The following is a 27,502-nucleotide window of genomic DNA, read 5'->3' as shown; positions in this document are numbered from 1 at the left end:
ACGTAAGAACGGTTATTAACGTGACAATAGGGCACATACTCACTAATGGTCCATAAACGAGAAATATAAGTTGTGAATTGTTACCAACCATGCTTTTCCATGCATTCGCAATCCGCTGCTCCTGAACTCACAGGATTATGGCGCGCGATAAACTGGCTGGCGACATTGTTGCACTCTGTGACGTTTTGATTGCGCGAGCAGAAATAACGATAGTGTCGCCGACAAACTAAAAATTCTGATGTGTTATACGCTTAGCCTTCACTGTGCCAACTGCGATTAGAAATAATTCATTGCGATGCCGCAAACACGCGAAAAAAGTGTCTGTTGCGAAAAAGTGTTCAATGATTTCGAGTACTTCGTACTCACTTATGGGAAAGCAGTGAGACGGCCTTATACAGGTGCACCAAAGACGAAGCTGTTAATAGAAACAAATGTTTAATTTCTTAGAACTCAAGACAGAATTACAAATGGGCCGTGTAACAGCACATCTCTGAATGCCTACATCCGATGACGTGTTTAGCAAAAGTGTTCAACAATTTAGAGCACTCCGTACTCTTCTATAGCAGAGTAGAAAGCTGTCCCAGTTCCTAGGTTAAATCATGGATTTTGTGTGTTTAGAAAACGTGTTTAGCGATCTCGAGTACTTTCGTACTTCACAATGAGAGAGCAGTGAGCCGTCCCTACAAGGTGCACCACGTGGATAGCACACTTCCCAGCAAGCGAGAATAAGTGCTTTCAGTTTCAGCTTCAGTTTCAGTTTATTGAGCTTAATTTTGTGAGGAGTTACATATAGGGAGAGGTATACAGAAAGAGGTCCCTTAGTGTAAACACTGAAATGGGACCTCTTGTTATAAAATACACAAAGAAAATTAAAAAAAAACATGAGGAGGATCGCGTAGAAAAATCAAGAATATGCGTACAAAATAATAAAAGAGGCATTATAGTATGCAATAACATAGAGTATATTTGACATTGAAGTCAAATAAAGCGATCGCTAGAAATAACACTAAAAATATTTGTAGCGAGATAGGAAGACGGGACGGCGGACAACGTGGTCGTGTCGTTTTCTCGCCACTATATTATCCATGGGCGATTACCGAAGCGGAGCGGCGGCGGCTGCCACGTCTAAACCGCCAGGCCAGAAAGCTCGTTCTCCAGAACACGCGCCTCGAGCTGTCGCATGAGCAGCACGAGAGGCGCAGCGCGGTGGCTAGAAAAATTACGATGATGATGAATGGCGATGATGATGACGCTACAGATTACTCCCCCCCACAGAAACGAAGCCGGAATGAAAATAATGAGAGCGTATATACAAGAGAGTTAGGTTCGCAAAACGAAACGGGGTCCGTGAGCAGTCCAGGTCGTCAACTAGAAGGGACAATCGGCAACCAGTGGGTCTCTGGCGGGCGACACTGGGAATGGCACAGCGGACGAGGGTGGCTACGCAGGCACGCTGTTGGAAGGAGCGGGCGAGGGTCGTGATGAAGGGACACTTTTGTCGATAGCGAGTACCAACGACAAGGTGAAAAATGGTCAAAGGCCGAGAACACACACGGGCCGTTTCGGTGCGGTCGATTGTCGCGCTCACTCGGACACCGATGCTTAAAAGATGGACTGTAGCATCAGCGTAGTACGACCAGTCCAGAGGGTCTAGTGTTACTTGCTTGTTGGAGCTGGTGGGAACGTCGACAGGGAGTGCGGTCAACCCTGGTAGTGTGTTTACCGTGCTGGTACTGTCGCTTGCGGTGGCACATTACCGGCTGCGGCAGCCGCCTGGTCGGCCGAGTAGGGTGCAGATAAGTTGGAAACGGTGCGCTTTGGACCGATGAAGTGCGACGTGGTTTACATTGATAACTAGCCGGCTCAGAGGGCACTGATAGATTGCTTTTTCCGACCTTTGACGACGTGTAACGCGTAGGCGTACGCCGATGAGTCATCGCGTTGTTCGAGCTAGAACCGACGTTTGGTGATGCGAGATCGAGCGGCGGGTATGTGGCGTCACAGTTGTCATGGGCCGTCGACGGCGTTGAAATGCTCAAGCACGCGTACGTAGTGGTAGGCGGATGGTTTAACTGCGCATCTGTTGGGGCATGCACGGTGTGCTCCACCTGTGGTGAGCCAGGCGTGCGGCTCTCGGGATTTCCTGACATCGTCACAGCATCATGCACGTTCAGCCGTGCATGCTCAGGGGCTTGAACTTCTGTAGGATACATCGAGGATGATGTTAGTAGGTGCTGGCAGTCCACGAGGTTTTGAGCAGCAGGCACCGGTATGCAGGGGAAACTGATGGCGTGCAGTGTCACAGCGGGCTCTGGGTCCATAGTGTGAGTGGTGTCGCCGGCCTCCACAGGTGCCGGGACAGGCGGGGAGTCTGCAGGAAGGTCATCTGGCCCAGCTGAGGCCGTCGAATCGCCCGGGACAGACAGTTCAGCCGACCAAGTCTCTGCAGCAAATGCAACGGTGCACGGGGCAGTGGCCGGTGTCGAATCTATGTGGCCAGTTGCCGGCAGAGGAATGGTCTGGACTGGCTGTGGGGCGAGAGTCGTCCTGGAAGGTGGTTAGCCAGGTGAAGTTGTGTCATTTTTGGGAGGAGGATCATGTTTAAGGCCGTAAAACTTGAGCACGGCATCTCGCAAGTGATCGTACGGACGAGGGCTCCAGGAGAAGTATGTGAGGTAGTGTTTGAGTTCATGTGGAAGATGGTATTCCAATACCTCGTACATGAGCTCTTGGATCCAGATGCCGTTGTGATACAAGGCTGCCGCAAACTCCTCGAACCACGACTCTAGGCGAGAGGTCCGGAACGGTGGCAGTGGCGGGTCGAATTGAGGCAGCCAGGCTTGTGCTGACTGGAGCATGGCCGCGTAGCTCGGTGGCAGTAGTGCAGCGCCGGTCGCTTGTTCGTGTGTCCGGGTCACCAGTGTAGCGAGAGAGGAAGACGGGACGGCGGACAACGTGGTCGTGTCGTTCTCTCGCCACTTTATTATCCCTGGGCGATCACCGAAGCGGAGCGGCGGCGGCTGCCACGTCCAAACCGCCAGGCCAGAAAGCTCGTTCTCCACACCACGCGCCTCGAGCTGTCGCATGAGCTGCACGAGAGGCGCAGCGCGGTGGCTAGAAAAATGACGATGATGATGAATGGCGATGATGATGACGCTACATATTTCAGAAAAAATTAATAGAAATGGATAAAAAACCTGAAAATTTATCACAAAAAAGGCAATGACAGGAACTACACATAAGTCAGAAGTTTAAAGAAGGATTCAGATAAAGGCGAACTGAATGTTGAAATGCATTTAACGAGGGAGAGGTTTTAGTCTCTAAAGGCAGAGTGTTCCATATCTTGATGGCGGAGAAGCTCACTGTTTTTAGTCCGTAATTAGTGCAGCCTTGGGCAATAAGATACTGTTTTGAGAGGAGAAACGTGTAGTACTTGAGGAAGTGGTAATTTTATTGCCTACAATACATAAAGGATCTGGATTATGTACCAGGCGGTAGGCAATTACAGCTAAGTTAAAGGTAATCATATTTGCAATTGGAAGAATATTTAGTGAAGAAAATAGTGGAGCTAAATGGGCATGATCATCACGGTGCATTATTATGCGGAGAGCCTGTTTTTCAATACGAGCTAATGGGCTTACGTAAGCTTCGTTTGTGAGTCCCCAAGATTCAATACAATAGTTGAAATAACTATAAAGGAAGGCAAAATAGAGAGCAGATAGTGTATGAAGTGCAAAAAATTTGCAGAACACGAATACCATAGGCGGGTTTTTCTTTTTATTAACTCAATAAGATGGTTGAAGTTCAAAAAACAATCAAGTTCTACACCGAGAATTGTGCATTTTTCAGAAGGAAATATTTCATGGTTATTAACATACATCGGGAGTGCCTTATCTCGCTTTTTTGACCGAGAACTGAAAATAACAAAGTTTGTCTTATAGGGATTAATAACAAGCTTGTTGTTAAGACACCAATTAATGACGCTCTGAAGATCGATGTTTAGCTGGGAGATTAGGGCAGGAATGGAGTCGTGAGCACTAAATGTGGTGGTGTCGTCTGCGTAAAGCAAAGATTCTGTGTGAGGGGATGAACAGTCTGTCAGGTCATTTATGTAAACGAGAAACACAAGAGAACCTAATATTGATCCTTAAGGGACCTCTATATTGGTAGTTTTGGAGCCTGAGAGTACAACTGAAATGGATACAACTTGTGTACGGTTCAGTAAGTAACTAGAAATGAAATCTCGTGGTGGACCACTTATACCACAGGAAGAAAGCTTGTTTGAAAGAATAGCATGAATGATAGAATCAAAGGCTTGACTGAAGTCAATGAAGACTGATTCAAGGAATTTTCCGTCATCAATTGTGTTTCTGATATTTTCAGTAAGAGTAACTAGTGCTAGATTGGTGGAAAGCCCTTGACGAAAACCAAATTGATGGGGCGACAAGAGCTGAAGATTTTCGAGGTATTTTGTAAGGCGGACGGAATATGATTTTTCAACAACCTTACTGAAAAAAGCAATAATAGCGATTGACCTATAATTTTTATGAGTGACTTAACACCTTTCTTGTGAACAGGCACTATCTTGCTTTTCTTTAGCTCGGAAGAAAAGATAGAGTGCTTAAAAATTAAGTTAACAATATGGGCGAAAATAGGGGCGATGACATCAACAAAGTCCTTCATGTATCTGGCAAATATGTTGTCAAGTCCAGCGCTAGTTGTTTTCAAACTTAAAATAGTGTTCCGAACTTCAGCTGGGCAGGTTGGGAAAAGATAAAAAGATTGCAATGGACGACGTTTGTCGTTGAGACATGATTGGCCGGATTTAGCGCTGATACTAGAAAAGTACTGGCTGAAAGCATTAGCAATGGCATCGGAAGTTTGAAAGGTCTTTCCGTCATGACATATTTCAGTGATAAAAGCTGCAGATTTATTTTTATTTAAAAAGAAGTCAAGTATACGCCACTGCTTTCCTGTATTCTTACCAGCTTGTATTATTAAATTTTCATAGTAATTTCGTTGCGCGTTTTTTATTATGATGTTTAATGTATTGCTGTACTTTTTGCAACGTTCCCTAAAAGCCATACTATGAGGCTTTTTCTTAGATTTTCTGTATAGATTGTGTCTTTTTTTTTCGTAAAGAGGCGAGAAGTCTCGGTGTTAACCAAGGGTTCTTGGTTGATGCGTGCTTTCTTCGGCACAAAACAGATGAGGTCGAAGAAGTCATACCATCAGATATAAGGGTAGAAAATTCTCTATAAGCTGTCTCAGGGTCAGTGCAAGAGGTAATGTGGGACCAGTTTATTGCACCTATTGAATCAGTAAACTTTTTCTTATCAAAGATTGACTTGGAGAAACAAGTATTTGTAGGAGTAGCCACGTGATGAAAGCGAAGTGCTACAGGAAAGTGGTCCGTAATAGGGGCACGGATGATAAAAGCCTCAGGAGGGGTCAGAAGATTTGTAAAGGCTTGATCAATTAAAGTACCAGAAGTGTTACCCACACAGCGAGTGGGTTCGTTTAAAAGGGAGTCGAGACAATACCCAAGAAAGGTGTTTTTGTATTGACTAGAGCTTGACTTATCCAAAATATTGATGTTGATGTCACCAATGATGACTATATTTTTGTTTTTTTGCGTGAATGAATGAAGCAAGGCGTCAAGAGCAGAGCAAAAGTCAGCCATGGAAGAGCTGGGTGAACGGTGTATGCAAGTGAATACTATTTTGCGTGAGTTGCTATTGAAATCAGGACTATCACATTCTATCCAAACTGCTTCACAATCGGGTACATCAAGAACCAAGTTTGTTCTAAGTTTGTAGCTAACATTGTTAAGTATGAATATCGCAGCACCCCCATGGCACGAGGATGCACGGTTGTACTCTGCGTTGTAGTTCGGAAAGCCAAACAAATTTTTATCGGAGTCGGTAAGCCAAGTCTCTGAAACACAGATTATCAGAAACGGAAAGCGTAAACTGCGAAAAAGGGCGTGAAAAGCATCGAAATAGTTGCGAAGGCTGCGCGCAATAAAATGAATGATCGAATTATAGGTCTTAGATGATAAAGAATGAAGGTTATTGTCACAGACGGCCATTTTTGGCGACCCCGCGTCACGGCAATTAACGGGTGCCGTAGTCCCCCGCTGACCATGGGAACGGCGGGCGCATTAAAGAGAGCCGAGAAGCGCAGAATGGGGTGCTCTTCTTCGAACGTCGCCGCCGACGTTTGATTCGTTGTAACTGCGGCGGCGTCTGCAAGGTCGCGGAAGGCCGCGATGTACCCCGAACAAGGATTAGACTACGGGACGCACCAGCTCAGAGCCAAACAGTCTGACTGTTCCCACGGGAAAACCGTGGGAAAACCTCTAATGGCCAAGCCGTATGCCAACACCCCAACAGGTTGTCACTCTCGCTAGTTGAGGGCCCTGTCCTAATTACAAAGGGGTGGGATCAATATATTTTTGGGGCGGAGTTTCCATCAATGAAACGCGCATGATTGGACCCATGTAGAGGTCTCTTGTCCCCAAGGAAGAGAGCGAGGGGACACGAGGGGGATTTAAGCGCAGGATTTTGCCCTACTAGGCAGACTAGTCGCTGACCAACAAGGTTTAGAAACAGATCAACAAGTATCTTTTCTAGAAGTTTTTAGTGTGGCTCTGTATCGGCTGGAAACCTAAACTTAGCCGTTCGTCTAGTTGTGACGCGATATTAACGTCTGCAACGTAGACATCGGGACTTCGCCTCGAGTCAGCGCAACCTGCCCGAGGTCACCTGCAAGCACTAGCCTCCCGGAGGCACCAGCGTTGCAACACCGCCGACATCGCAGTCGTGCCAGAACTCTCTTCGACTTCTCGCATCCGATCGTCGGGGACGCAACGCTGCCGGTCATCACACGTATGCCTTCACCTGTTTATATCTTCGAACTTTCTGCTCCGTAGTTCTATATTTGTTAGTTTGTGTAGTTTGTAATAATTCTCTCTCGAAAGCTGATATATTGTTTTATATGTATTTTTTGTAGTTGTATCAAGTGTTGATGTATTTTGTTAGTTGAATTGAAATGTTGTACTAGATCCCGTGTGCTGCAATATCACTAGAGTAAAGTTTGTTTTATTTTCTCACGTCTCTGATCTCTTCACTGCCTCTGCTTGCGTACGGAACGAACTAACCTGCTGTCATTCCCGTCGCCGACTTCGCGCTGGCGACCCTAGAGTGGCACCTTGTAACAGTTATCAGTATCAATGTAAGGCATGGTAACGTCAGGATATCAGATTAGCTTAGTGCGAGAATACGCTTAGGTCAGCTTCGTCTCGAATTCGGAATACGCGGCTGTCAGTTGTTTTGCGGGCCTTGATCTGACAATCATTCGTCCACAAAAATTGCCATTTTTTCTGTTTTCAGGCAAAGGGCCATCGCAAAATTTTCTTATTCTGTTGGGTCAGGTGATTATTTACATATACGGGTCGCACATCATTTCCTGAAAAACCAAGATCGCCTGTCTGCAGCCGTGTTTTTCGTGCCTTGCTTACGAATTGAGCTTTCTTTGATCGGGAACAAAATCGTGCAATTAGATTTTTTCGTATTCGAGTTCGAAGGTACGCGATGAACTATGTCAATGTCAGAGTCAGAAAGAGGGCATTGAATTTGGTTACCGATGCTCTTAAGAATTGCTAGGCAACTTTCGCACTGACTGAATGGAACTCCTTTGATTTCTACGTTATTCTTACGGGAATATTGTTCCATCTCAGCAATTCTTTTTTTTCTAATTCAGAGTTTCGAGCATTCGAATTCTTGTTTTCAGCTAGCAAATGATTCTGTTCTGCTTTGAGCTTTTCTATACTGTTTCACTGAGGAAATTCATACCACTTTTCATTTCGTCGATTTCTTTTTTCAACTTTTCTATTGGCTGTTCAGGGTCAGCATACATCCGAGATTTTAACTTGAGAAATAACATCCTCAACAACCAAACCAGTTTTACCCTGACGCACATTTTCTAACACTTCTAAACATTTTGCAAGTTCAGCGCACGTAGGCATCCCGAAGTTGTACAATACTCCAGAAGCAGCAGCAGTAGCGGCATAAAACAAAATAATGTAGAAAAAAGGTGGGAGTCACACCTGTAGGCAGAAAGCACTTTAGTACGCCATTCGTAGCCGCACCTGCTCCTGCTAAACTGGCTGGCAGGGAGAACTTGCAGGGCCTTTTATCCAGGAATACGGTACTACGAGCCGATGATCTGCGCAGGTTATAAGGATGTGCTGCCGAGACCCACCAGAAATCCTCACGCAAGCGCAGCCTTTGCGGATCCAAGATCAAGGGCACGGTGGTAGAAACCAAACAGCTGTCTTTATTGGATCTGTCTGAACCCAGAGTAGTAACTGCGTTAAGAACAAATAATCGACCATTTAGAGTACGATTTACTCTACAATGGGAGAGCAGAAAGCCATCCCGCGGGTTCCCTTTCACACTTGATGAGGCCGAATCGACAAAAATTAGGGCTCCAAAAAGAGCACAAGAACATACGCAAAAAACACTACGAAATCAGGCAGGTACCGTGTGCTTATAAAAAGATGGTAACGATTTCCAGTACTGGGTACTCTACTATGGGAGAGCAAGAAGCCGTCCCGTGGGCCTCACATTTCATAAGGCCACGCCGAAAAAAATTACGCCGTGAAGAATATATGGATAAGTTTCTAGGCTTGCATTTCGAGTAACTTGTAAAGCTTCCGAGCACTATAAGCATATTACTATGGGAGAGCCTGAGGTGTCCCATTGGGGAAATACGGCAGAACAGTGCCACTGCGAAGAAGCTCATCGTGGGAGCTTACTGGTACCCAAGGTGCCGATAGCATTTACCTAGCACAAATTCAACTTCTCCCACAATCCCTAGAAAAACACGGGCCACAGTGGTGCCTCCCACATTTTTACTGCCACGCAAACTGGAGGGATTCAAGTAACTGTTATAGGCAAAGCAAGGCATTGAGGGATAGTTTTAGCCGAAGCAATTAGTAGGCAATGCACAATCCCTTGGTGTAACATAGGCAAAGTGCGCCAAGTCAATACTTAGCACTTTTTTTGTTTCAAAGCTTGAAGCACACTTCGTAAATTGAAGTATTTACGGCATCGAACGAACACCATTGATAAAAAGCCACATATTGTCAGCAATGAACGACCAAACACTGTCAAAAACTGCTGCAAAGGCTATTTTATATTTTATGAAAAGCACTGGACTGGATACTAGACTGTAGGGTACTATGCTAAGTGGCTACTGTACATACGCACCACCTCTTCTAGTCTTCATCATCATCCTTCATCACTCTTTCCTTCCTCCTTCCTTTATCCCCTGTGTAGAGTAGAAGGCTAGAGCGAACTAGCCCAGGCCTACCTCTCTGCTTTTTAATAAATCCTCACTCACTCACTCTTGTGCCCGTTGGGCCAGTGCAAGGAGGTTTCAAAAATTGCTGGAGTGGATATTCTTGCCCAAAAGTGTAGCTGTGCCTTCCGTCAAATGGTGGTTGCGGCAGCCATTTTACTAGGGGCATGATGAGCTGTTGGCGTTCGGCATCTGAGAAGGAGCGTTTTCCTCGCACGCCCAACGAGTTTAACGTGGTAACCTTTTAGGGTGAAATAGTGCACAGAGTGCGTCCTTGTGTTACTAGTTTTCTTTACTAAGCCTGGAATTCAAGACAAATTTTATTTGAGATCGAGTCACCCATACTAGTCTGTGCGGGTTATTTCTTCGGAAAGAACCATCTTTTAGCTAATAATTCACGTAGCCTTCAGACCAATCAATCAAATCCATTTGATCTCTATGTGGGCACGACCAGAAAATAGCATGTTTCTGATATCTTTGCAGGGCAAAAGCTGGCTTTACTATTGCTGGCAAAGCATTGCGGGAGATTGCCCTCCAGCAATTTTACGGGCGAAGCTCCTCAAAGCGGCACCTGTTCATCCCTCGTCGTAGTCGTAGTGCGTAACCAGCCTTACGTTTTGACCTGCAAGGTGGTGCCGGTGGGATATTTCTGTTGTGCGTTGTTGAACAATAAAAAATTCGCAGCGTGCGCGTTAACTAAAAGCCGAATGCTCCTGTCTCTCATTCCCCATTAGCAGCCATTGGCATGTACATTGAGCACTATCTGACAAGAAAGGGTTGCTACGTTATACTCGCTGGGCGTAGCCTCCTTGGTTTTAGAAATATTTAGTGAGCGTTTGGCCGCAGTGCCGTGAATACAGTGAACTACTATATACCAAGAACTCGAGGTGGTTAAAGGTGGGAAGTAGACACGAAGCGCAAGCCGTAAGAAAGTGTGCATGTGCCACCTCTCGTTTAGTCATTTGAATGTCCGCTGGATGGCGGTATTCTATATGTGGAATGAATATATGATGAAAAGATGCGAGATGGTGGTGCTTGGAGTGGTGACTAGATGGACGAACGGAGAAACAGACAGATGCATGGACGGACGCACGAATGGCTGCACGGGCGCATGGACGCATGGATGGACGCAGGGGCGGATGCACGGGCGAATGCAGGGACAGACGCATGGATGGACGTGCAGACGCACGAGTAGACGCACGCACGGCCGGGCAGATGGATGCATGGACGGTCGTACAGACGGACGCATGGATGGACGAAAGCAAGAAGGAATGAACGGACGGATGCTTCGCCCTACTCACCATCATTCACCCCGTGAATATGCTGCCATTTTTTAAAACCTCATCGGGCCAGTGCAAGGAGGATTTAAAAAATTGCTGGAGTGGAAATGATTGTGCAGAAGTGAAGCCGTTCCTCTGGCAAGATGGTGGCGGCGGCGGCCATCTAACTAGGGGCATGATAAGGTATCACCGCTCTGCGATTAAGAGCAGATCGTTTCCCTCGCTCGCCCAACGAGTTTAATGTGGAAACTTTTAGGTCACATCATGTTACTATTTTTTTCCTATTAAGCCTCTCGGAAGCAAAGTTCTTTAGAGATTCAGTCACCTATACTCGTTTCTTTGTGTTATTTTGTCGGAAAGAACTATATTTTAATTTAAACCAAACGTAGCATTTACATTACCATATCAAAGCCACTTGATCTTTGAGTGGGCAGTATACCAGAAAAGAGCATGTTTCTGCCATCTTGGCAGTGGCAAAATCTGGCTTCACTTCTGCTGGCAGGGCGTTGCGGTAGCTTCCACTCCAGCAATTTTTCTCTAATCCTCCTTGGGCCAGTGTCGGTCACATTGAACGCATCTTCCTTCTAGATTTAGTAGGTGAATCGTGGCAGGGCTGCGGGGCAGACGCGCGTGCGTGGAAGCCATTCGACTAATTCGACTGCCGCCACGAGACTTGTGATGGAAGATCGTTGCAGCGCGCGCCAATGTTTGTTATTGTGCTTGTTGTACAAATGCTCGTTCCTTAGACTTGTTGCGTTCCATAATAGAATAAACTTTTTCTAAACACACATTTTGGTGACGAGCTAAGCAGCACGTTTCAGGACGTCCTTAGGCTGGTGGATGCTTATCATGGCAAGCCAGCCACCGAAGAAGGCATTAGCCTTTGATGTCGTCGTACCTGAGGGCTAAGTCCTGTAGACGTCGTAGACGTGACGTCTTCAATAGTAATAATCGAACAAGTATACTGTTTCCAGCACTTCGGAGGCCGGAATGATCAAATTGCCGTGAACACTGAAACCGCCCTGGCTCAAATCGTGGATGCGTCGCACCTCCCCATCCAAGGAGAGCGCGACGCCACCGTACCCCTAGGACCCCAAGTCACCCAAGTTCTGTTCCTGCCGTGTGACCCCTCACCAGCGAAGTCCTCGCACAAGCACTATCTCCCTACGGAAAGGTGTTGCATATCACCAGAGGACTGATGGGATCACACCCAACCGTGACCACAGGGACGCGATGCGTGCGCATGGAAATGAAGGCATCGTCACCCGTACCCAACTACCTCAAAGTCGCTGGCCACCATGTTACCTGCGACTATCAAGGAATAAAATGGGTGTACCGTCGATGTGGTGACACTGGTCACTTTCGTATGAACTGCACCGCTCCCTTTTGTGGTCGGTGTGGAGTCTATGACTATGATGGGAAGGAATGTTCACGGCCATGCCACCGCTGTGGCGACCCACATGCCACTGTCGCTTGCACGATGGAACAGTCGTGCTTGGAGGCGGCATCCAAGGATTTCCCTCTACTTCAGCCAGGAACGCCGTCTAAAAAAATGGCAGCATATCCACGGAGTGAATGATGGGGAGTGGGACGAAGCATTCGTCCGCCCATTCGTTCTTGCTTCCGTCCGTTCCTGCGTACGTCGGTCTAACCGTCCATGCGTCCATCCATCCATCTGTGCGTGCGTCTGTTCGTGCGTCCGTCCCTATGTTCGTCCATGCATCCGCGCCTGCGTCCGTTCATGCGTCCTTCCATGCATCTGTCTGTGTGTCCGTTCGTCCATCTATTCAGCACTCCAAGTACCACCATCTCGCATCTTTTCATCATATATTCTCTATATAGAAGCACCGCCATCCAGCGGACATTTCAAGGACTAAGCGGGAGGTGGCACATGCACACTTTCTTACGGCTTGCGCTTCGGGTTTACTTCACACCTTTAACCACCTCGAGTTCATGGTATATACTAGTTCACTGTATTCATGGCTATGCGGCCCAACGCTCGCTAAACCTTTCTAAAACCAAGGAGGTTACACCCTGCGAGTATAACGTAGCAACCCTTTCTTGTCAGATCGTGCTCAATGTACATGCCAATAGCTGCTAATGGGGATCGCAGCGTACGCGTTACCTAAAGGCCGAATGCTCCTGTCTCTCATTCCCCCTTAGCAGCCATGAACATGTGCATTGAGCACTATCTTTAATTGTTCAACAACGCACAGAAGAAATCTCTCACCGGAACCACCTTGGAGGTCAAAATCGTAAGGACCGCTATTTCGGGTATGTGCCACTGGTGGTCACGTACTACGAGGGAAGCACAAGCCACGCGATAAAGAGCTTCGCCCCTAAAACAGATGCGATGGTTCGTCAACGCGAGACGCGGTAACTGACCACGACCAAGGTGCGCCAATCATGACGCTGCACTAGACGCCCACTGCGTTCCCAACGATTCTGGACCTGGTAATTCCTCCAGGTTCAGAAAACTCAAGTTCCCCGCGTCCGTTGGCCATATCTGAACAACCGCAGGCCAAGCCCTCGTCAAACAAGGCACCTCGTGAGGAAGGCATTTCACATGAAAATATTACATCTGACGCTCCTCGCGTGGTTGCTCAGTGGACTACAAGATAAGATATTATTGAGAAGACTACATCCCAAGACGACGATGCCTGCATCTACGAGGACTACAACAACACCAAGAGTGAGGTGCCCCTACAAATTGACGAAGACACCAGCTCCACTGACATAAGCCAGGACAGTGTAGACGCCTTCGTACCATACTCGCTGAAGAACCCGGACACCAAACGCCAGCGGATATCTAGTACTGACTCAGAACCCCCCCCCCCCCCCCCCAAAGACTTTGGCGCGGTCCCGGAAGCCCCGAGCCTCCGGTGTATCGCCTGGCCGTAAAAAATGACTCAGCCGCTAACGGGGCACCGGCTCCCGCGCCTGCTAAAGGTACCCTTGCCTTTGTGTGATCTTATATTGTGTTAATTTTCCCCGTGACTCTTACTCTAAAAGTCGTTACTTTTAAAATTCAATGTGTCCACAATCCACAAAAACAGGCGGATGTATTGGCTCTCATGCGTTCAGTGCACTGTAATTTGCTGGTCGTGCAAGAAACAAAAATTTTTAAGCTTTCTGATGTACTCGCCTTCAAGCGCACATTCAATATTGATCGTTTATTTTCGTACGTCAGCACGCGTTCGAATGGTGTCGAAGTCATTATTTTTAACCGATGTCTTTTGCGTGACCATCGCGTTTTCTTTGATGCCTTCGGGCACGTGTTGGCGTTCGACTGCACCTTTCTTTCGTTACGAATAAGATTTCTTGGCGTGTATGCCCTGGCAGCGCCCGTGAACTCTAACGTGTTCTTCCAATCTCTTGATGTGTTCCTTTTAAATGCACAACATATGGTGCTTTTAGGGTATTTCGATTGCGTCTCAGACTCACATGCAGACGTTTGAGGTCCGGGTCGCGGCTGGTCAGACTGGATTGCCAGAAAACTAGAACGTCTAGTGCAGCAATTGGCATTGAGTGACATTCATAAAAGTGTACATGATAGCAATTATGCCTATACTTGGCGTCGAGCAACGTCGAGCAGCAGAACTTATCGCGTGTACGCATCCCCCGGTCTCATTACCTAGGTTTACTACACTAGGGTAATGTCATTGCCAACGACACCAGTGTACATTAGTGATCACCGCCCGGTTATGCCCTCTCTCCGCCTGGAGGACGTCAGCGATTCACAGACCATGGCGTCTCGATTGCCGCGTCCTCCAGGACTCTCAGCCTACGGATAAATTGTTTCGAGCGTTACGCGCATCGCTCATTGGGGCAGATATGGCTGATTGAGATCGCCTCAAAGAACAGTGGCGCCATAATTGCAGTTCTTCGGACAGGGCACTTCGCACCCATATGTCCAAAGATGCGTCATTGTTAATTAAAAAAATACGCACTGCCCACCGCGATCCCAGCCCTACCACCGTTATGCGGGCATGGAAAGAGGAGCTCGTCGAACAGTACCAACGTGCTATGCGCGCTTCTTACCTTTCTGCTGCAGCTTGGCGCTGTAGACGTGCACCATATATGCGCACCCTGAGTTGCTGAGGTATGCAAGCAGAGCTATGCTTCGTCTACCAGGCTCGCCAGCCCACTCGCTAAACTCCACCACGCCAGATGGTGTGGTACGCGCAGATTTCAGGCATTCGGTCAACACTTTCAGTCAATGGCTCAATCTGTTGCTAATGTCTGTTACCCAGGACCCATTTCTTCGCATCGGCTGCTAAAAGACTTAGCACATAATTCCAAGATGTCACATGACGATCTGCTATCACTGCCATCCGATGACGAAATGAAGGGCTCTAAGACGCAATAAAAAAGGTTTGGCCTAAGGGTCTGACGAACTCCCTGCAGTTTTGTGTACAGTTCTGGCATATCATTGGTCCAATTATGTCACTCGTCATTCACAAGTGTTTCCGAGATATTGCACTTGCAACCTCTTTCAACAGAGGCCGTAAACACTAGCTACCAAGAAAGACCTGATGTCCACGCGATCAGAAGATTGGCGCCCTATTACCTTGCTTATTAGATTGCAAGCTCTTGACCAACATCTTGGTGCGCCGAATCTGTCCATCTCTCGCAGCGTTAATGAATATTTATTTCTTCATGTTAGCTTAGCAGCTGCCGAAACATGCCTGCACGCTCTACAAGCGAATCTAACGTACAGCCATAGAATCGATGAATCGCCGCTTACTAGCACTGGTGTAGATACTCTGGGTATAACATGGCCTTTGCAGCAACCTATATTGAGGCAATAAATCTGTCCGGCCACTGGCTTGCGATCGATTCGCGACAAAATGAGACACCAAGCCAGGGTCACCCGAAGGCTTTTTGCAGCACAAATAGCCTTTGCGCACGTACACTCGAGCATCAAAGGCAAAGTCAGCTACATGGAAGAAGAGGAAGGGAGGTGGGGAAGGACAGACAATTTCGTTGTGGTCAATTACATGGCCATACATCTTGCTTTGGGTCGAGAAAGCGCATGTCCCGCGAAAACCCTGTTCCTTATTACGGCATGCAAGCTGAATGTCTACGCCACCCACTGCTTCAAACCGTGGCCGCAATCAGGAAAGCACCGGGTGAAAAATATCCCTTCATGTCAGGCGAACTTAATCACTGTTGGATATAGGACAAAGACTACATCGATATGATCAACTAAAAGACGGTTTAGGTCAGGGGACGCCTACAGTCGGGATGCCGCGGCTATCTGACGCACAGTATGCAATAAATTTTGGATCATCTCCCCGAAAAGAACCCTGAAGGTACCCGAAGCAGCAAAGGTGCGCATGGCGTTTACCCGCTTGAAACGCGCGTCGATGCAGCTGGGTGCTGAAAGAACGGTTTGACGCGAAACTCAGTGTAGCGTTTACTCGAGCAAAGGTTTGTATAAACGCAAAGACACGGAAGGCGTGTTGAGTTTTGCGTAAGTTTCAACGCAGAGAAACGAGCCGAAAGACTGTTTCCACTCGTCGTGCGGTCAACCATTGCGGGTGGTGGAGAGGGTGCAGCGAGGGAGAAGTGTGTTGCGAGCGGGCGGAAGCACCAGCAACTGCGGGTGCTGCGGTGAGCGTGCTGCAGGTGAGAGAAAGAGTGACGTCAGCGCGGAGCTGTGGTGTGACCTACTTGATACCGCTCTAACATCTGTGGCGAGGAAATGAAGCACATTGCGACACGTTCGTACGGACGCACGGAGGGACACAGTTACACCGGTTAGTAAAAGACCTGCTAAAGAAATGTTTGCATCTAAAATCGCATGAGATAAGACACACACTACAACAAAAAGCGCAAACAGTATCACAATAACAGTGAGCGGAGTCAGTTGGTAAGTTGCTGTTAAGAGCGTGCTGCGAGCCAGCTGACTGGACCCCGAAAAAGACGGCCTCATCCTCTCATCCCGCAAGCTTCCCTCCCACTTACACTGGATGCGTACGCCAAAAACCCTGGGTGTTTACCTCAGAAATGCTGGATGTGTCTGAACCGCAGAGCGGTGCCTTCCTCCTGGAGCGTCTCGGCGCCTCTAAAAGGCCGGCGCATCTAGCGTTGAGCTGCTTCTTCGTCCACATGTTTTGCACTGCACACATTGTAAATTAAATTTTTCGTTTCCTTCTGGCTGCTATTTGCCTTGCCACTGTCTTGATGCTTCCTTTCAAGCATTGGCCCTGGAGATACGCTCCCCAAGAGACCAAGGGACCTGTCCTAACAATGAATTATAAAAGTGCTCATGCCCTGGCTCTGCACTGCTTCCGTGACCAGGCTACCTGTGGCCAAAAGGCGTTCGCGTGGGATGACTTCACAACTTTAGGCAACCTGTGACGTTATAATCACCTTACACGGAGACTTCATTACGTGATAATATTTTTATCATCTTTAGTGTTGACGCCACGGGCGATCAATTGTCGTGTTTTATTCGGCTTTTTTATTAGGGCATAGACATCACATCAAGAAGCCCATGCAGCCACCGTTAGAGACATTGTGCTGTTATTTACGGCCCAACATATAACACGAAATGGCTGGTAGAACGACGCTAAAATCAAACGACAGCTTGTGTTCGATATTGCTCGTGACAGCTCGTCCCCTGCGTTCTTCGACAACTCATTTCCGGCCACTCATTCAGAAGAAAAGAAAATCACAGGATACCCACGGAGTGCATGATTATGACTGGGTTGAAGCGTCAATCAGTCCGTCCATGCTTCGATACGTCCGTGCGTCCGTCTGTGCGACCATCCGTGCGTCCATCTGTCAGTCCATCTAGTGAACACTCCAAGTGCCGCCATCCCGCATCTTTTTATGATATATTCATCCTATATATGTACCGCCATCCAGCGGACCATCAAAGGACTAAGCGAGAGGTGGCACGGCCGGACTAGAGGAGTGGCACGCGCACACTCTCTTACAGCCTGCGCTTGGGTAACTCATTGAATAACTACTGCACGCACACTTGCATGACACCCACTAGGGCATTAATAATAAACTTTTGGGCAGCAGGCCGGCATTCGCTATGCTATTTTTCGTCATTCTGAGAATCGTGGTATCCGCTAAACACTTGCAAAGAATGTTGTGCCAATTGACTAGGCAGTGGCTGACGACGACGAGTACTTATGGCTGAAGTGGGTATGCGCCACAGTTATTTGGTGAACAAGAACAAGCTTTTGTATATGTTTGGAGCATTGGACGGCCCACTTGTTGCGCTATTCGCATTGTGCGACGATTGGCTGTTCTTTCGCTGTTTTAACTCTCTATTGCATGAATTATGAAAAAGTTATCAAAAATATGTTTCAGCTTTTATTATTGATTGAATGAACCTAAACGTGTGCAAAAGTGTCTGAGTTTGATTGGCTGTATTATTAAAGATACAGCTTAGTGCAAAATATGGCACACCATGAAGACGGCGGAGTGGTCCTGCTGCCATTGGCGATAAACATGGCATCGTTTAAGGTGGTAATTTTAGCTTGATGTGTGGAATGAAATGAAGCAGTTGTTTGCTGCGTTCAGGACAGATAATTGTTGCACCAGCTTCATCTTACTGACGACTTCTTTGTGCAAAATGGCCGCCTACATATTTGTGTCTTCTCTTCAAATTCTAGCCAGTGGCCGACTTCGTCAGATCGGACGCCTTTAGGGGACATTAATGGAGCCCGCTCCCTGCTTTTTTTTTGTCTTGAACCTGGAATTAAATGTCTTCTCTAGATGGCGTTCCTGGTCGCTTTTTCGATGGGCACATGTTGTAAGAAGTAGGGCATTCTGCAATTTCTGTTTTGAGTAGAGCCAGTGGTAGGACGTCTTTCCTCTCGAGCTGCTCCTGCAACCTCCCGTACAGTAGCCATGCTGCTACTACCGATAAGTCTAACGTATCCGTGAAAATTCAAAAGTGCCACTTCTTCGACCTGATATGCATGCGGTAAAGACCGAGCAAGTGAGTTCAGCAGGTTGATTCCGCCCTTGTGTATGTTGTAGACTTTTTTCTGCTCTGGGGCAATCATTGTAACGAAACTTTTTATCTAAGGTAAACCAGTGCTTAGTCTTTTGAACTGGATCCTTTCAAACAAAGCTCCACAGGAATAATAAAGCGTGGTTATCGTACCGACCCACACACGATAACCTCATAACATCTATCGTGGTTGTGAGTTGTTATGAAGTAACACGTCCTTTACATTTCAATTCCTTGTCGCTTTTCAGGCGGCAATTTGGTAGACAATTATCCCTCACCATACCGAGTGACAAAATTCCATGTTGTGAAAGAGTGAGCTGTGATAACGTGGGCTCATTCGTTGCAATGCCTTGCTACACCTTCACCATATAACACCTATATCCCTTCCGGCGCAATTTTCTACTATCTGCAACATGGTAAATGCACGTTTGCGGTGCTCAGCAGCAGTTTCGCAGCAAATTAAATAACCGAAGCTCGAAGGCTACGTGTTACATATATTTGTTTTGCGTTTTACTGGACAGATAGCACCACGATAATAATATGGTCTTTCAAGCTCATACTGTGCCAAATTTGGCACACACAGATAGCTTGTTCTTTGGTGTACTTATGGAGGACCTTTAGCAAACTGATAATGGGCTTGAGTTTGTGAGACTATAAAGTATTCCATTTTTTTTTATGTTTGTGAGGTGAAAATGTTTATAGAAAAAAAGTACCAATTTCCCGTATTTACCCCCTCCGACTTGCACGCCGCATACCAAAATGCACTCGCGTCTGTTTCACTTACTTCTCAAAAATATGCAATTACTTGCACATCATAAATGCACATAACAATCAGAATTACTCCGACAGTATCACATTCTCTGTTGGGCAGCCCACACCCGCAAAAAATGTTAAATTGTATGTGCCAAATTTGGGACACCATGCAACAGAGGGCTAAAACGCTTTAAAATCGTAATAACGTGATTGCTTTCCCGACATCAAGCCTGCCTATTGCAAGTGTGCCAGCAGGACGAAAACACCAGTGTAGCTCCGTGGTAGAACACTGGGCTGACACTTAGCAGACCCGGATTTGAACCCCGCTGTGCACTTTGGTGCTAAGTTTGCCAACAAGTCACAAGCACCGGCGTAGCTCAGCGGTATATTATGATGGTAACCAGCAGACCTGGGTTTCAAGTGCCACTGTGTTTTTGGTGCTAGTTTTATTTTTCTAATTTCGCGCGATGTAGTGACGGACCCCGGCGGCGGCGGACAACTTCGCGTGACCCGAGTTGTGATCTCATAACAGCTTTTTCTGTAAAAATACTCCTTTGTTTGTTTACCTACTATGTTCTCTTTCACAATTCGTTGCCGTCTTACTGCTGGCCACATAATCAGAGACCATAATTGTCGCGCTTCTAGACGTCCTATCTTGTCAATATTATAAGAGATGCAATTTCTCTAATACACTCGAAACGTCAGAGCTTGTCCCAGGACGTAGCTGAGGTGACGCGGCGTGTTGGAACACTAGCGTGAGGAATACTAAAGTCAGACTCGAGGCAGTTTGCAACGGGCGGCCGCTCTATAAATCCAACCGGGAGCATAAACTACGTCCATTCCCGGCTGTTTGCTGGCCTCCCCTTCCCAAGGAGGGAGACAAACGACGGTGGAGCACTCCACAGTGAGTACACCACTCGAGTCTGGTCGTGTGTGCATATTTGTGCGTGTTTTCCGTCCCTTGAAATACGATGCGAGAGGTCGGGCCCATGATACGGCCGCCGTAACTGCGAATCTTAGCAATATCGAGGCTCGAGTGGCGACGCATGAGCATGGTCGTGCAACCATGACTCATCGCTCCCTTTGGGCGCGTAGATTACGACAGCTCCTGTCTCCCCTCAACGTACTTTACGTACATGTCGAGGAGGTAACAGTTTTTTTACAGAGAACCGTTCTGGAAACCCCTGCCGCGATAAATTACAGACTGTCGTGTGTTGCAGAGTATCCGCATTGTACATACGTAAGAAACGAAGCCGAGAGGGGTGATGTAATCACCACTGCAGTGTCGGGTGCTTTGCGAATTCCGAGGCTAAACAATATAGATGGAAGGTCGGGTGTGAGATTTGTGGAAGAAGGAGGTGCAATTCACTGATTTCCTGCAAGGCTACAGCCGAAACGCTGGAAGCTAGGGAATTCCCAGATTACGTAGTGTGCTGCAGCAAACGGCGCCAAAAGGCTTGAAAGAAGAGGTTCGGAGAGGCCCTTGTGAAGCAGACGGCAAGGACTCATTATGGTAATACAGATCCTGATGGTAAATAAGACGACTCCAAATTGCCGCTGTGTGAAACTTACGGTCTTTCACGCACATGTGAGTGATACTGCGGAATGTAAAAGTATTTTATAACAAATAAAAGACTAACAAATACTCAAACGAAGAGTAGTGCTTTTCCTGCATTTTTTTTCTGCTGTCGAAATTGTTTGCACAATACGCCATGTGATCTCCATCAGCAATGCAATAACTCCCCCATTATAGCGTTCTTGTAATGCACATTTATTGCTTCCAGTCATGCAGAATACGTACACCGAAAAATTGGCAGATCCCACGTTCAGTGTGAATCGGTGATATGCGAAGCACGAATGAGGAATGTTGATATGGCTTAGAAGTGTGGCAGCTTGGGCTGGTTGGTATGACATGATGATAGTTATAGCGCAAGAACAGAACGACCACACAGAGACAAGAAGAACACGAAGGACACGAGTGCGAGACACGGACACATATGCCACTTTAATGTCAGCAGAACGTTACGAGGTGGATGTAAATGATGCCGTACAACACTTGCGTGTGATGATTATCATGTTTGGATGTGTCGTTTACCTTCGTAATCTATCGAGGTCAAGTGATACCAAATTTAGTTTATGTGGAGCTCGCGAAAAGGCCGCCAGCACGCTATGAGCGTAGTATTTTGTCATGTTATTACATGACACGCGTGTCACGATTATTATGTTTGCACCAGTAATATATTTCGTCATCCATTAACGTCACGTAACACAAAATTTGGTAAATGTCTGGCAAAACAGCCGCGAGCGCATCATGAAGGGCCCATATATTCTAATGTAGCATTGGCGCACGCGCACGCTGGGCACAGCGACGCAACGTTAGCACAACGCGAGCACTCTATAGTCTGACGCCAGGCGCGACCGGCGCCACCAGCATCCATTGGCGCGGCCCGATGGCAACCAGCGCGAAATGTGACACACTGCATTTCACGCTGATGCGTTACCCAGACAGCACTGCGTCTGCCTCTTTTCGTGACGGAGGGACGCCGGACGTGATAAAACACGCATGAGTCAACGCAACGCGGCGCGGCACGTGCCTGCAAGTATTTGGCGGGGCCGGCGTCTGGCGTGGCAACGCCGACTTGAAGCGACAAAATGAACGCCGGTGAGCACGCGTGCACTGTCACATCGGAGTGTATTGGCGTCTTGACTGTGGCATGTGGTCATGTTGTCCCATGACATGCATCTCATAATCATCATGTTTGCACCAGTCACATACCTTCGTCATCCATTCACGTACTGTAATACCAAATTTGGTATATCCGACTCTAGCGAAACGGCCGCGAGCACATCATGAACGTAGCATGCAGTCAAGTTGTTACATGACACGCATGTCATGATTTTAATGTTAGAGGACTGTCGCTTGTGTTCGCCATGCAATCATGCCATACCCTACCAGTTTCGCAACATGCCATGTGAATGAAACCACGGCAAGAGCTGCAGGACTATGAAACGTAAATCATGACATTCATGACATATATGTCATGATTTTCTTGTTATGAGTAGGGAAACATGTTCTTTATACAGACATGTTATGCAATACCAAGTTTGGTATTAATACCTTTATCAAAACGGCCAGGGGGAGGAGGAAGCAACAAAAAGGGAGAAGGCAGGGAGGTTAACCAGAAAGACATCCGGATCCGGTTGGCTACCCTACACTGGGGGATTAGGGAAGGGGACAAGAAAGACGAGAAAGAGGGAAGAGAGGGAAAAGAAAAAAAGGTGGGAAACAGACTGACAGTAATTTCACTGCAGCGTGTAGAACTCTACCGCATGTCAGAGGCGTTCACACAAGCCTGTCTTTCTCAGCAAACACAGCAGGGCTTTCACTGCCTTGTGGGCTGTCGAGGCATGTGGACGTTGCTGTAATAGCACCTGCACAGAAAGAGGCCGATCATCCAGTCGCCGCACTGCGTTGGCAAGTACTTGTCTATCTGAGGAAAATCGAAGACAATGCCACAGCAGGTGTTCGATATTTTCGTCGGTGCCGCAAACATCGCACGCCGCACTGTCAGTAATTCCGATTAACGTGGTATAAGGTTTCGTGAAAGCAACTCCCAGCCAAAGGCGATAGAGAAGCGAAGCTGCACGTCGATGTAGTCCTGGTGGAGGCCGGAGTTGTAGTGAAGGGTCGAGCTCGTGCAGCCTTGTACGTCGTATGCTTGGTGTGTTCCACTCAGTCAGTGTAAGACTGCGGGCCAGTTGACGAATCTACCTCGCCGCATCCGCTCTTGAAATCAGAATCGGAACACTGTTCGCTTCTTTATGTGATGTGCGAGCAGCATGATCTGCAGAGTCATTGCCGCCTATACCACTATGCCCAGGTAACCACTGAAAGACGATGTCATGGCCTTTTTGTATTAAAAGGTGGTGAAGTTTCACGGCTTGGTAGGTCTACTGGTCGTGGCATCCGCGTCGGAGAACTGATATCAGGCACTGTAACGCTGGTTTTGAGTCAGAAAACACAGCCCATTTACCTGGTCTTTCTTCTGAACTGATGTGTTCCAGTGCATTGCGCAAAGCCTCGAGTTCTGCCGTCGTTGAAGTTGTCACATGTGAAGTCTTAAAACACGGAGTTACCCCTTGTGATGGTATAACCACTGCTCCACCTGAACTCGACAGCGTAGTAGAGCCATCCATGTAAATGTGCACGTGGTTACTGTAGTTTTGTTCCAGTAGGAATAGACTCAGTTGTTTCAGGGCATGTGTCGGTAAGTCCAATTTTCTCCTCATTCCTGGAATCATTAAGTGAACTCGCGGCCGGCTCAAGCTCCAAGGAGGAAGCAGTGGCTTTGATGCAGGTGCGTATGTCTCAGCAAACGATGAACGATGCTTGTAGACAATAGTGCCGCATGGCGTGCGGGGCCTTTCAGCAGCTAGGCTCGGTAGGTGGTGAGAAGGGGTCCTGGCATAATGCCTGAGGTGCATGCGCATTGTCTTGGTAATAATATGCGTATTTATCCAGTGATCTTGAGCGATGGCAATGGTTTCAGCCGTTGAAGCACTGTGGGGTAATCCAAGGCACATCTTAAGTGCTTGCGCTTGAATGCTCTGAATTGCGCGCAGGTTGGTCTTGCCGGTGTTAGATATTGCAGGTAAGCTGTACCGTAAGAATCCGATAAACAGCACTCTGTACAGTTGTAGCGTGGATGGTATGGACACTCCCCAATTCTTTCGAACATGTGGCATGTTGCGATCAGCCGCTTCTTCACATAGTTCACGTGTGGAGTCCATGACAGGTTTCTATCTATTATGACTCCCAAGAACCTGTGGCTTCTGCTGAACGTTATGTATTCTTCAGTAATCGATATACTGTAAGCAGACATTCGTTTCCGCGTGAACACTACCACTGCACATTTTCCGCAGGACACCTCGAGGCCTTGTTTACGAAGATAGCATGACGTCGTTGTAGCAGCCTTCTGAAGGCGGGCGCGTATCTGAGGCCTTGTCACACCTGATGTCCAAATGCAGATGTCATCAGCATAGACAGAAAGTTCTACAGAGCTAGGTAGCTGCTCGACTAGACCAATGAGAGTTAGGTTGAAAAGGGTAGGGCTTAGCACTGCTCCCTGAGGAACTCCTCGGCTGCTGTAATAATCAGGTGTTGGGCCATTCGCTGTCATCACGTAAAATGATCTCAGCTGTAAGTAGCTGTACATACACCCACATATATATCTTGCCACCAACACCTACTGTTTCCAAAGCACTAAGGATGGCTTCATGGGTGGAATTGTCATAAGCCCCCTTAACGTCTAGAAACAGGGCGGCGCACAGTCTCTTACAGGCTTTCCGGTGTTGAACATATGTCACCAGATCAACAACGTTGTCGATTGACGAATGGCCGCGTCTGAATCCGGTCATGGATACTGGATAGATTTTGTAGTGCTCTAAATACCACTCCATTCGTGTTAGAATCATTCGTTCCATCGTTTTTCCCACACAACTGACAAGTGCGATAGGACGGTATGAGGCAATATCCAAAGGAGATTTACCAGCCTTTAGAAGTGGAATGAGGCGACTTGACTTCCATGCCTTGGGAACCGCACCAGTCTGCCAGGAGTCGTTGTATAGACGTAAGAGTGCTTTCCGATCTTCGTCTCCAAGATTACAAAGAGCATGATAGGTAATGCCCTCAGGTCCGGGTGCTGAAGAACGTCTGCACAGAGCCAGTGCCGCCTCTAGCTCATCCATAGAAAACTGACATTTGATACGGGGATCACGTGAGGGCGGTGGGTTGTCAAATGTTCCCGTTCTTGATACTGTGAAATTGGAATCACCGGCAATTCTTCTACAGAAAGGTTCTGCGACGTCAATCTCTCTGCATCGAAGGTGAAGTGCCAGAGATGTAAACGGGTGTCACTGACCCAAGGTTGTGCTAAGACCCCGGACAATTCGCCATATCACTGATAGGGGCTTTCGTGGACCCAACGACTCGCAAAAGGATGTCCAACGTCGCCTAGCCAGTTTATCCATGTGCCGCTGCATTTTCTTTTGAATGCGTCTAGCCAGCCTCAAATCATCCATGCACTTTGTCCGTCGGTACCTTCGTTCTGCACGACTGCGTACTGCGCGAAGTTTCTAGAGCTCGATGTCGGAATCGGTGCGCTTGTGACTAGTCAAATGTGTATGCGTGGTATTATGCAGGACATCCTTTATCGAGTCCTCTAGGGTATATGATGAGCCGTCGGTACAGCAGTCTTCCATTAACATTTTGAATTTCGGCGAATCAGTGTACTTGAGGCCTCTTGAGGACTTGGAGCTGGTGAAACCTTCTATATACAGGCAAGTTGGTATATGGTCGCTGCCCCGCGTTTCCAGATCCGAAAACCAGTGCACTTTCCTGGTAAGTGAGAGAGAAATCAATGTAAGGTCCAGGCAGCTGCTATAGGCTGATCCGCGTAATTATGTAGGGCTTCCATCGTTACAAACGCAGAGTTCGTACTCCGAGGCTAAGGACACCAATTTTCTTCCTCTAGAGTTGTCCCTGGAGCTTCCCCATAGAAAATGGTGGGCATTGAAGTCGCCAGTGATCACCCATGGTATTGGAGTCGATGTCAGAATACCGCGTAAGTGCTCGCAGTCAAGGTGGCTTGATCGAGATAAGTAAGCTCCGATAATCGTGAAAGCAACCTTATCCTTCTTCACAGTAAGGCACACATACTGATTCCCTTCATCAGGCGAGACTCTGTGGTGAACGTAAGTGAGGTCATGGCGCATGAATACAATAACTTTGCTGCAGTCTCGGCGAGTGGAGGACATAAAGCACTCATATCCTGACAGCTTGATTGAAGCACACAGGTTGGGTTCACAAATCACGATATTGGGGAAGTGGTTCACAAATACCAACTGTCTAAAGTCAGACATGCGTGACTTCAGTCCTCTGGCGTTCCACTAAAAGACAGATGCATTCTTGACTTCTGCTCGAAACGACGGTGCCTCGCTGGCCATGGTTTTACCTCAGAGCTGCAAGCACCGGACTCAGGGTGTCCAGCACATGCAGTGCGGTCTGCGCAGTCGAAGTCTTCCTATTACTCAGTAGGACACGCATGGTACTCATCAGCGATTGCAGCAAGCTTATCACGTGATCTTCATTCATCGCATCACTGGTTTGAGGGGTCGTCGAGGGCGGTGGGATTGAATGCAGCTCCGAAGTAGGTTGACTTCGTGGAAGAGAGGGCCACTGTTCGGAAGGTGCGACTGCTGTCCCTTTCTTCTGTTTGGCAGTATCCGTCTTCAGTGAGCTTGGTGTTTGTGGGTCAGCCTCTTTGATAGAGGATGACATCTCTCTATCGGTAGAGCCGTTTTTCCGTGATGGTCTTCGCCCTCGACGCCGTCGTCGGCGTAGTGTAGCGGCAGCTTCCCTGTGCGTTGAATTGTCCGCACCATACGCCTGATTATCGCGTGCTCGTTTCGCACCCGCGGGCAATCTTTGGATGAGGCCTCATGAGCGCCGTGGCAGTTTGGACATCGTAGCATGGAGGCACTGCAGGCGTCTTTTGAGTGAGACTTAGCGCACCGCGGACCCACAACTTTGTTCTCACAGACACCATTTACGTGTCCCATCTTGAAGCACTTGTAGCATTGCAGTGGCTTCGGTATGTAAGGACGCACTGAGTGGCGAACATGGCCAACTTTGACATACGAGGGAAGGCTGTCTTCCTCGAACACAAGCCTCAAGCAGCGTGAGTTGCCGAGTCTGGTAATGTGCGTGATGTGGGTGCCTTCAGTCGCTGGCTTTATTAGTGTTGGCAGGTCATTAGCTGAGATGGAAAGATCCACATCATAAATGACGCCTACAGTGCCATTACAACCTGCAGCGACCATTGGCCGAACTTTCACGTTGCCGATTTCTGTTGTGTGCCGAAGGCTTTGCAATGTGCTACGGTGCATAACGTCTACAGCAAGGACATTCTTTCGTGCATTGATCCTCACGTCTTTGATCTCATTCGGCGCGGTTTCCTCGAGAAGCACAGAAAGGACTTGCCTGTTCAGGAGTCGCAAGTTAGATGCAGGATCTTCGGGCATAAACAGCATGGTGTGCGGCCACCGATGTGGTGAGGTCTTA

General features: G+C 47.6%; 1 protein-coding gene across 1 annotated transcript in view; it reads left to right on the top strand.

Annotated features, from left to right (window-relative positions):
* The window catches only part of Trs31 (trafficking protein particle complex subunit 31), a 587,499-nt gene extending 565,587 nt beyond the window's left edge, over positions 1 to 21,912 (top strand). The window contains exon 8 of the mRNA XM_075875788.1: positions 21,901 to 21,912. The gene's annotated coding sequence lies outside the window, so the exon portion shown is untranslated. The remainder of the gene's footprint in view (positions 1 to 21,900) is intronic.
* The last annotated feature ends 5,590 nt before the right edge of the window (positions 21,913 to 27,502 follow it).

Source organism: Rhipicephalus microplus, chromosome 10 (assembly GCF_043290135.1).
Source record: "Rhipicephalus microplus isolate Deutch F79 chromosome 10, USDA_Rmic, whole genome shotgun sequence".
Taxonomy (NCBI): Eukaryota; Metazoa; Arthropoda; class Arachnida; order Ixodida; family Ixodidae; genus Rhipicephalus; species Rhipicephalus microplus.
This window is presented reverse-complemented; position numbering and strand designations above follow the sequence as displayed.